This window comes from Vanellus vanellus, assembly GCF_965231255.1.
Source record: "Vanellus vanellus genome assembly, chromosome: 2".
Taxonomy (NCBI): domain Eukaryota; kingdom Metazoa; phylum Chordata; class Aves; order Charadriiformes; family Charadriidae; genus Vanellus; species Vanellus vanellus.
The window spans coordinates 144,641,199-144,650,374 of record NC_138906.1 but is presented as its reverse complement, the minus strand read 5'-3'; positions in this window follow the sequence as shown (position 1 = coordinate 144,650,374).

Here is a 9,176-nt window from a genome sequence, read left to right as displayed (position 1 = left end):
ATCATTACATGCTGGGTTTGCATTCTAATTTCTTTTGTCTTGATTGTAAAATAATGTATTGCAAACAAAATGCAAGCTCACTTTTTCTTTCCTCTGTTCCAGAGATGTGTTTCAGAAGCCGCCTGTTGTCCTTCTTTCCATGGGAGAAGGAAGCAAACCTGCCCAGCCCAGCGAGCCACTGCGCTGCATCCTGCCCGCCATGACTAACGCAATTACACCAGAAGGAGGTTTAAAATAATTTTGTTAGTGTTTGGAGCATGAGGTTCATCTCCAGCCAGACCTCAGACCATGCTTTCCACAGTGTTTGGATCTCTGAAATACTCTTATATAAGCCTAATTGACACAATTAGAAGAATGACTCCTTATAGATGTGTGTTGCTGTAGCAACCTGGGGGGAGGGCAGCAAAAGCGCCCTCCATATTTAGCAGAATAATATTAATCATAATAGGTAGAAGCACTTTATCCTTTTTATAAGGCACTTCCTCAGGAGCCAAGTGCCTTTGCATGTTGCAACAAGGATCACTGTAATGGAGTTGAAATAATTTGAAGGCAAGCTAAAATTCTCCCAGTAATAACCAAAATCAGATGGAGACAGAAACACAATCAAATGCCCATATCTCCCAGGATATAGGCAATCGGGTTAGCTGTTCAGGGCTTTGATTCTGCTGCCATAGGAACACTGGGGGAAGAAAAACACCAAAGGCATCCATGGAAGCAGGAGGAGGCCTTAATTGCTGAGCTTGTCTCAGGTTTATCCTACCGAAGGGCCCAGTTGTCCAGTGAGAGCACTGTGGGCAGACTTTAAACCCACCTGCCACCTCCTTTGCATTAGAGGAACTCCAAGTCGCTCCATGTTGTTGGCAGTGGATGTGGATATGTACACAAGTGTAGATGGGCGCCGGCAGTGTGGTGAAATGGTAACAGGTCTCCTGCTTCACCTGCAGCACACCAGAGCAGGAACTACTGCTTTGCAGAGTGAATCTAAGTGGCTTTATTCCTGACTCTGTCTTGCCTGTCCCAGTCAACTTGCACATTTCATCCAAACAGCATTGTCTCTTTGAAGTGTCAAAGGGACCATGTGTATTACCCCAGAGTTGCAACTTGTGACTTGTTTTCATGAAATCTTTTGATTTGAAGCCAATAAGTATTTTCACTGGTATGATTGTTACTTCAAAGTTATTATTTTTACTAACACCATTTTAAACTTTGTCTTGATGTCTTTGCAACTTGAACAGTCACATTGTGTTGCGACAGAGTACAAGAAAAACCTGAAGTCAGTGCTGACTGGGACTGAATAATGGGATTTCCATTTCCAAGATGAAGAGTCAAGTGAATAGCATGAATAAACAAGCAAGTCTGAAAAAACCCCGAACACTTATCTTTTGGATGATCATGGAAAATACGGATGAAAAGGGATCTCAAGAAGTCATCTATACCATCCCACTCTCTATAGATGGATGAATTTTATCTCTGTCATTCCTGACTAAGTTTTATCTCATCTCTTTTTAATAAAGGTTTACAATCCCCAGGCAATCTGGCTTAATGCATCACTAGCCTTATTTTTAGAAAGTTTTTCCTAATGTCTAACCAAACTCTATTTCTGCTGCAAAGGAATGTCTTATTAATCTGCAATATCTTTATTTTTGAAGGCTGCTCTCATATTTCTGTCAGGTTTCTCTTCACTACAGCCAGCACCCCCTATTTCTCCAATCTTCCCATGTAAGTTGTGTTTTTCTAGAGCTCTGATCATACACATTGCTCTCCTCTATAGCCTAGTGAGTGTTTTATCTCTCCCAAGCATGGTGCCCCAAGCCAGGCTCACTGAGCTCCAGCTGAGCTTTGCCAATACTGAGAGAAGTGGAAGAATGACTTCACGTATTTTATAGCCTCTATTTATATTTGTACCTCTCGGTATGCAGTTTGCTTTTTTTGAAAGAGCATGCAACCTCCAGGATATTTCTGCAGGGCTGCTCCCTACTCATTTGCTCCTCAGTCTGTGTTTTTACAGTGGATTATTCTTGACTTATTCTTTTTTTTTTTTTTCACTAACAATCCCAGCTATGTAGTTAATTAATGTGACATTGTTCTGTTGAATAGTAAACTTATATTTCTTCCAACTTACTTTCACATTTTCTTAAGCTTTATCACGCTGTTTTGTGCCTGGGATCTATAAACCTTCAGCTTTGCTCTAATTATAGTTCCAGAGCCCAGGTACAGTATGTTCATGTTCAGTCTGCACGTGGCCCCTTCACTTACCCTATTCCAGGTAGGGTGGTATGATTATAGCTGTTTGACCTGTTGCACCATTGGAAGCTCAGCTTGTCCTGATAATAGCACAGTTATGTTTACTGTCCTTGCAGCTCTGGCAATTACGTCTCATTACACCACCTTAATTATTCAAGCTCTGACATTTGAGTGATAATATGTCTAAAATTCAGGTACAGAGAAAAAGAGTTCTTTCAACTTCAGTGTCTTTTATTTAGCTCCTCTCTTGAACTGCCTGTTTTCACACAACACATTCCTTACTCTGTCACAACCAGTCATGATGTTTTTCCAGAAACCCTGGAAGACACTCTAAGATCCTGCTTATGCCAAGATTTTTTTTATAAAAAAAAAAACCATTTCTAATACTTGAGCACTTTCACCACAGCAGGATGAAAGATGTATCTTCAAAATACATCAGGTAGCATGTTTTGAACCACTGGCACAGGTGAGACAAATGGCTCTTAGCACATCAGGTTTGGGGGCTGAGCCCTAGGGGGGGATACCAGGTGCTTGGAGACTGAGGGCATCACCGTCGAGTTGTCACATTCTGTCACACTGTCACTCATATCCAAGAAGTGCTGTTTTGATGTATACGTTTAAAAATTGAAGCATAATATCTTACTTTATCTAGGTTCTGGACCTCATGCCAGCTGAACCATCACCTGGAAGAATACCCCAGGGAGCAGCTCTCCTTCATCTTGTCCAAGAATCTTTCCAACAGCTTACAGCTATTTGAAAAGTTCTTGGACAGCCTACAGTAAAAAGGGTTAAGTGCAAACAGCTCTCTTGCATCATCCCGGTGGAGGGCCTGACTACCTGACCACATCCTACCTCTGAGGAACTTAGGCAGTTACGTAGTCTGCCCAAAGCCACTCAACAGGTTAACAGCGAAATCTGGAACTGCAGGTCTCTCGCTGCGATGGCTGGACAAGCCGATCTTGCTGGCAAGTTTTACTAAAATCGTTGCTGTCATCTGGGGAGTTACACTGTTAGGCAGGGAAGCTGTACATTGCTGTGAACGCTGACTTTTCCAAACTGGAAGGGCATGTGGCAGGATCTGTCTCTTGCCTGGAGGCTTCATTAGCACAAATCTTGAGAGACTGAGACCTCATTAGTTTGTTGTTGTGCAGAGCCAGTTTTAAAATGCTATCTGAAAAGACCTCTTCAGATGACTGTAATAACCAGATTCGGAGTTGCAGCATTTGAGTATGCAACAATGACTCTTGCACCTGGCTTCTATGAAATGCTTAGCCCGACAAACAAGACCTCCCACGCTAACGACTCATTCAGCAGAGCTCAGCTGGCACAGAGTGCTGGCGTTCATCCTGTCTGACCTAAGCAAGAAAGGGAACCTGTCAATAAGTCTGTGGGATCCCAAGTCAATTCCTCCATGTGTAAACTACATACACATACTTATATACTGTAATATGCTGTATAAATAATCTATGAAATACAGAGACACACATATATGTTTGTTTATATGCCATGCTAAAATTACGTTTAAAAATGGGAGCTAAGGATGTTGTGAGGTATTGATTGTCTTTGTTACTTACACAGTGCCTGAGACTTGGGAGCAGGAAAGGTCACATCTTTTTTATCCACCATGATCACCTTGGGCTCCACTGCAATAGGCATCATTTGGTCTTCTCTCAGAAGTACTTGGCCTTTTGTTTTTTATCTATTGGGGCTGATCTGAGCTATGCTGAGAAATGGTGAGCTCAGTATTTGCAAGAAACATCCATGGCTGAAAACAACAACTGTGCAGAATCATGGTGTGTGGCTTTATACCCTGCAAAGACTAAGAGATCTTTCAAAAAATAATGCTAATTTGCAATTGGATGGAGTCTTCCAGTTGAAATCCAAGCATGTTCAAGTATATGATGTGATTCACGTTACTGGGTGCTAAACTGATGTTGCTAATTCTTTTGTAACGCGTCACAACAGAACAAAGATAGTACTCACTATTTTAGGAAGCATATGAATCAGTGGGAGAGCCAAAAGGAAACAAATGAATTGCTGGTGAGACTAAAAATGCCTCAGAGATGTGAACAGTGTGAGTCTGCTGACTCTGCGGTTGTGCAGAAAAATTCAAGGAAGGGTTTTAAGCCTGGCTAGCCACACAACAAAACACGCTTCCAGCTGACAATTTAAGGAGGAAGCTCTCTTGCACCCTGTCATTCCCGTATGATTTAAAGCACAGATATGCTACAGACAGAGAAACCTACTTATCCTCTCACTGAACATTGTTGCAATCATTATGAAGGTAAACGTAGCACAGGAAAATAAATTATGGCACTAAGGTAAATTTGTCCTAAACTCAACCTGTAGCAGGTGCTTAAGAGCAGCTTTTGCCTGACATAAAACTGCAGCAGCTTTCGCCAGTGTTGATGAAGCACACTTGCCTATATGCTGACTGTGGGATGCCCATCGTCCTAAGATCACCACTGAAATAAAGAAAAAAAAAAACAACAGAGGTGGTAATAACCATGGTAATAACCCATCAAATATCTGAAGGGTGCAGGAATTTCATAAATGTAACAAATGCATGCTCAACGCCTAAGTAAAAAATTCACGGGTCATTTCTCCTTTGGATGATAAGAGCACTTTACTTGACTGTCTTAGGCAGGAGATGTGCTTCTGGAAAGCCTCTCTAATCACAGGGCAAAGAGGAAGACAGCAAGGCAGCACGATTCCTGGTTGTGCCCAGGAGGTACAATAGTGTGTTTTATTACCCAGGGCTTGAAGGAGAGGACAGGTTCAGGCAAGAGCAGTGAAGCCATGCTGAACTTTTTCTAGTACAAGAGACAAATGTGAAAGGAGACAGACAACCCCGATGGAAACTGTTTGATGAATGCCCCAGGGCTCAGGAGAAAAATCATTCACATAATGGCACAAGCAGAGGCATCGCATCTGCCTCTGGCTCTCTGCTGGCTGGCACTGCGGTACAGCGCTACCTGCTGAGACGGGCGACACACTCCTGCTCGAGCAAACCAGTCAAATGCTGACACTGAAGGTGCTCTAGAAAAAAACAGAGTTTTTTTCTGTACTGACTTCTGAGAGGTTGTTTATTTTGACAGAACGGAGGAGAAGAGCTCAATGTGTGGCTAAAACTTACCGTTATTTCTTTAATCTGGCTGTGATTTACAATGGCTTCCTGCCAACGGCAATTTGAAGACAGAATTTTTGCTCTCGAGCAATGTGAAAAGCAGGAATTGTATTTTGACTGTTTCTTGGGAAAAAGAGGTGTGGTTTTTTTTTTTCTAACCAAGGACTCTTTTCTGAAAAGGACAACAGGTTTAATGTTTTAAGATAATAGTTCTTCCACAGAAAACTGAATCCTCCAACTTTTTCAGTCTGGTTTGGAGGATCATATCCAGTAATTTCTGCCTCCTTGGATCTTGCTCAGCCAAATCATGAGGCTCCGAGTCATGTCAATATTGGATTCTTGAATTTGCTGAGTTCATGCTCTAGAAATACAGAAACAGGTCTCTAACACCTGTTTTGCATAAAAGTCTGGAAAGGCCTTCTCTTACTCAAAATTTGAACTTGCTGTTCAGGAAAAGAGCGTTAGAAACTTGTAGCTTACAGCAGGAACAATCAATCTCCTCTCTTTAAGCCAATGTTGCAGAAACCTCTGGACTAACTAAAATTAGAGGAAGAAGAGCAGAAAAGGAAGTGCCCACTTTCATTGAGATTGATGTTTACGTCTGTCAAAAAAGGGGTTGACATTTGTGCAGGGACACAAATGTCAGACTGCGCTTTTTAAAGCTTGGATCTGTTCAGGCTGCTTGTGCTTTAAACAACAGGTTTGAAGTGTTTGTACCTAAATTTGGACAGAAAAGCTTGGACTCTTTGAACAGCCCCTAGTATCTTTTCCATAGGAAAACACACACATATCCTCCACATTTCACTGCGGTTAATCATAAACTTAAGATATTTTTTAAACTATAAACCACAGCTCTTTCTGTGCATATTGCATTTGGCAGGACAGACCAAGACCTATCTGACAGCAGTAATCTTGCGGAATCACACAGATTCTCTTCCCATACAGCAGAGGACTTTCTGCCACAGCCAGGTGGGAGCTGTCTTCTGTGGGGCAGGAGGCATTAGACTTGGCCTTAATCAAATTAGGTTCAGGGTGTCAGTTTTTAGCTGAACATTAAAGTGAAACTTTGGATTTGGTAGCTGTGCTGCACTGACTTTAAACCGATGACGTGTTTCACCAAAGGTGTGCGGCATGGAGGTTCCCCTGCAGACCTGCCAGGTTCAAGCTGCATGGGAATTATGGGTTTGTTCAGAGCGATATCAATGGTTTATTACGCATTTAAAAAAAATAAATAAATTTTTCTTTGTCTGGAGGATATATCTTCTCCACAGTTTAGAGGGAGTTGTTTTTTTTAGACTGTGCGAGCTCTGTCTGGCTTCATTCTCTCTCCTCCTACTTGATGTTTCTCATAGGGAGATAGATCTGCATTCTCACCTACCATTTAAATGGGCACGGCTGCGGAGCAGCAGGGCCTCTCCAAGAGGCACGACGCATGGCGGCGCTTTGTTTTAAGCTCAATGCGCTTGTTGTCACTCAAGGTCTTGTGGTCAGAGGGTCAGTGTTTCTGCAGTCTGTGGCTAGGCATACACCGTGCCTGCTAAATACCCCTGTGGGATTTCATGGCAGGGGGAGCCTGGACAGTAGGTCATGCCTTGCATTAATGCGTAGGATCTTGAAAAATCAATACAGTTCAAATAAGAGGGGACCGCTGCCCAGTCGTTTGCTATTCCTATGACACACAGAGCACTCTGGACATGCAGGGACATTTTTGCAGGCACAGCAGTGGCTGTGCCATGAAGCTGCCACTGAGCACACAGAAAGTACGACGCACTCCCTGCTAACTCTTACCAATAATTCAGCGTCATGCAAGGGCACATATTATTGGAAACGTGAACAGTTCCCTTCCTCCAGAGATCTCTCCAGATATATTTTTTTTCCTGTAATACCAATACAAGAGCCAAATTCCTTAAGGGGAGGCCAGTCCCTGAGTCAGCTTTTGCATCCAGCAAGACCCAGACCAAAGCGACTGTATTTCTTTTGCTGTCTGAGAGTCTGATCTAACAGCCATTAGAATCAACAGAAAGGCTAATTGATTTGAAAGACTTTGGATAAAGTGCCTAAGGCCACAGCTTGCTCCATTGCAATCACCAGAAAATTTGTCGTTGACCTCGGTGCATGCAGGATGAAACACTCGAGCTCTTGGTCACCAGGTATTTAGGTCCACATACATAATTTATTTCCTTTGTAACCATTCATATGCCTAAGTACTTGTCAGATCTGGGACAAAAGCGTGCTGGTTGCCAAGTTGAGAAGAGGGGCAGCTTTTGGATCTGCCCCTCTCCTACCAACAGCAATGCGATTTGGAGGAAAGAATAAGCAGGTCCACTGTTTCCACCATTTTGTGATGACAAGGAATTGAAGAAGGTAAGTGAAATGAAGAGGAAAGAAATAGAGAGCAATGCCACAGAAAAAGGAGAGCTTCTATCCCTTTAATTACTTCTCAGGCAACTTTAAAAAAAATATAAACACGGGCCTTCTAAATTCATTACCAGTCTGTATCTCAACTACAACCCAAGCCTTCCTAGGGCTTGCCTACACTGGAAAAATACATTATGTTAATTGATTAACATGTAATGCTTAATGTAACAGTCAATATAAACAAAGACTACTATGTTTAACATTTTTTGTTGTTGCTGACCCAAGGCAACCCAGCTGCCAAACATGACAGCTCTTGTCCATGCTAAGTGCTTTGTATCACATTAATTAATGTGTTCTAACACAGTGTAATTTTGCCATACAGATAAGCATTTATTCTGTAAATTTAATTTTCTGTCTCGCCTATCTTGAATTAACAGACACGCACTGCTTCTGCCACCTCCCCTCCCCCCTTCAGTCTCGGAGCCCCGTCACTGAAAATCGAAGAGACTTTGTAGGTTTTTTCCTGAGCTGCTTCAACTCATAAAGTGAAAGTTCAATCAAACGTACAATCAGTTTATGCCCCTTGATCGTGCCGACGTTATAAAAATAAAGTCGATCTCATCATTCAGGAAGGGTTAGTTCAGCCTAGGAAAATATCATCAAATACCAGACATTGGAAGATTTTGCAAAAAACACTGCAAATCGTACGGCTAGGCAGTTTATCAGTCTAATTACACAGCCTATTCCCAGCTGCAGGAAGACACTTTTCAGTGGGGTTTTATTTTTTCCCAAAATTTACTTACTCCATTTTGTTTCACATAGAAAAGCTTTGCCCTTACAAGAAAAAAAAAAAAAGAAAAGAAAAAAGAAAGCGTACAAAAAATATATTGTTAAACACTGAGGGTAAAAGATCGAGAAGTTTATCTGGACTCCAGCAATTGTAACATGCTCACATTGCACACCTCCTATTTTAGTAGGAAATTAATGTTATTATCGCTTGTTACTGATCGAGTTACTCAGCACTACCGAATCCATGAGGAATCCTAAATTCTTATGGTGCATCGCACATAGAACACTTTGGCTACACATCATCCATTTATCTCAGTATCTCCCGAAGGACGCGGATATTCGGTAAGTTGTTTTATTGTTTATTATGGGGTTTGGGGTGCACCACGCAGCTACGCCAGTGGTCCTGGACCGGGACTGGAAATTCCTTTCCTTCGAGCCGTTCATGTCTCAGACGTTCACTGTATTTTTTCATCGCCTTTTCTTCTTATTTAGCGAATTTAACCGAGGGGGCGGGGCCGGGCGAGGGGGCGGGGCGGGGCCGAACGGCCCCGCCCCGCCCCCTCGCCCGGCCCCGCCCCCGCAGCGTCCCTGCCCGCCCGTCACGTGCGTTAGCGACAGCCGCCGGCGGCTCCCATTGGCGGAGGGGCGGGGAGGGGGC